This window comes from Nannospalax galili, unplaced genomic scaffold (genome assembly GCF_000622305.1).
Source record: "Nannospalax galili isolate Female #2095 unplaced genomic scaffold, S.galili_v1.0 scaffold1045, whole genome shotgun sequence".
Lineage (NCBI taxonomy): Eukaryota > Metazoa > Chordata > Mammalia > Rodentia > Spalacidae > Nannospalax > Nannospalax galili.
In genome coordinates, this window is record NW_008353343.1 from 300,255 (window position 1) to 302,890 (window position 2,636).

The 2,636-nt window shown below is 37.1% G+C and overlaps 1 pseudogene; it reads left to right on the forward strand.

The window, feature by feature from the left end:
* The window catches only part of LOC103748049, a 13,277-nt pseudogene that overhangs the window by 4,455 nt on the left and 6,186 nt on the right, over window positions 1-2,636 (forward strand).

Below are 2,636 nucleotides of genomic sequence, written 5' to 3' on the forward strand. Positions count from 1 at the left end.
AGGAAATCATTACAACAACCTGATGACAAATTACACATACCTTATCTCTACATGAGTCCAGTCAGTTCTTTCTAAAGCTTGGGTTGTCAACTCTGAGTTAGAGTGTAAGCAATTTGGAAGAAAAGTGATAGAGAGATGTTGCTCCCTAAATGTCTCTTCTTAATGTTAGAGCCCACCGAAATGTGTTCCCCCTGGGGCCGTTCCCTACCAAAAATCTGTGATTATGGAGAACAACTCAGTCTGTTTTTCTGGCACGTAGAAGAGGAAGGGTGTAGGTCTTTTTATTAACACCTATGCTTTAAGGCTCTCTGTCTCATGAGTCTTCAGATAAAGGAGAAAAGGTGTTATGCTGGGCTTATCTGAGTTTATGTTGAGGGTATATATTGTTCCCCAGGGCCATGGTAGCCACCACACTTACCACCCTTGTTAATTGAAATCATTATATTCATATATAAATTGGATGTGGAAAGAAAAGAATCATATCTGATGTCTGATAAACTGTAGGATTGCTGATAGAAACACAAACTTCCTATAATATTTGTAAGGACTCATGGGACAAGTATCATTGGGAAGAAATGAATGTCCTTACCTGTATCTGATTGCCCTATCTGAGAATTCTTTTTGTGCCTGTGTCAAGTTTGTTGACATTCTCCCACATTTTAGATGTAGCCTTACTAGAAACCAGTATATTCTTTACGGTCATCCAAGCTGTATTTTGTATAAAACTACTCTTACTCAGTCCCACATTGTCTCAGGTGACATGTGAGGGTACTGATGGGCCTGCAGAACTCATTATCAGAGATCAGAGTGGGGCAATAACAATGTATGTTTGTTTTCCATAAGACGAACTTAAATGTCAATTAAAATATTCTGGTAAGAATATCGATCTCTAGTTGGAACCAGTCTAGTCCAAGAGCTTAGGATGCTGAGACAGGCGGATTTCAATTCCAAGTCAGTCTAAACTATGTAGCCAGATCCAAACCACATAAATAAATAAAAATTAAAAACAAAACAAAATGTTGAATTCTATAAATTTTTATACAAATAAATGTTACCACCAAATACAAATAGTCATAAAAATTTATTTCATGAAGATTCATTTATGTAGAAAAGAATGTACAAACTTGAAGTACACAGCTCATTGACAACTTTTAATATGTGTATAACTCATGCAACCAAATCCCAGATTAAGATATAAAATATTCTCATCACCTCAGAAAGTTTCTTTATGATGCTTTATCATGTCCCTTCCAGTAAGTCGCCAGTTCCACCATCCACCAGAGCTAAACACTGCTCTGATTCTCTTACTCAGAACCATTTTGGTAGATTTTTAATTATTATTAGTAAAATTGGACAGTTTAAACTGTTTTGTATGGATCTTTTTAAAAATATTTATTTTTATTTTATATTTATGAGTATTTTGCTTGCCTGCACATATGTATGTACAATTATAATGCCCATACATTATTGAATGATTTTAAAATATAGGTGCACATTATAAACTTGAATGTGAATATTTGTTGTAAGCCAAATTTGCTGCTGGGAGTCATACACGTGGCTCCCTTATGACCCGCCAACCAATATTTAGGGAATAAAAATATTTATTTGGGCTTGCCAACAGAGCTTACGACGATGAAGAGGAATACTTAATGGTAATGGCTTTTTTCCCTACACCTCAGCTGAGCCTTCCAGATCTGCCGCCACAGGCCCTGGCCCAAGATGGTGAAGCTCCCACCTCCTCCCTGACTTCTTCCATGTCTATCCTTAGACACGTCCCCTCATGCAATGAAGCTGACTGATTCAGGGGGAAGGGTGACTGTCTTCCTCCCTTTCTATTGAGTCATTTAGGGTTCAGAAAGCCATCTGTTGTTGGTCGTTTGGAGGACATGCCTATCCAACGTTTGTACATGAAGAATGTAGAATGTTTGTCAATAACTAAACCATGATAGTCTTCAAGGGGTGGATAGTGTATTGGTATAAAGGAATTTGATGTGTTATCAAGACCTAAGATTTACCTCTCTATTTCAGATACCGATCTGCTCATTGTAATGTTTACAAAATTTTACTTATAAAGTAGTATTTTATGTTCCTCAAGATAATTATATGCTGGACAGATGGTGCATCTTCAAGGGGTGGATAGTGTATTGGTATAAAGGAATTTGATGTGTTATCAAGACCTAAGATTTACCTCTCTATTTCAGATACCGATCTGCTCATTGTAATGTTTACAAAATTTTACTTATAAAGTAGTATTTTATGTTCCTCAAGATAATTATATGCTGGACAGATGGTGCAATGGCCAATAATGCTTTCTCTGCACCCCTGAGGGATTGTTTGGATCACAGTACTTATATAACAATCTGGGTGTGCACTAATGCCTGTAATACAGCTATGGGGGAATGGGGGCTGGAGAGATGGCTCAGCAGTTAAGAACACTAGTTGTTCTTACAGAAAACCCGGATTTGAATTCCAGCACCTACATGGCATCTAACAACTCTCCATAATTCCAGTTCCAGGGGATCCCACAAGCTCTTCTGTCTTCCATCGGCTTTGCATGACATGGGTGCACTTACCTACATGTAGGCAATACATGCAGACACATAAAATAAAAAGAATAAATAAAATATTTTTAAAAA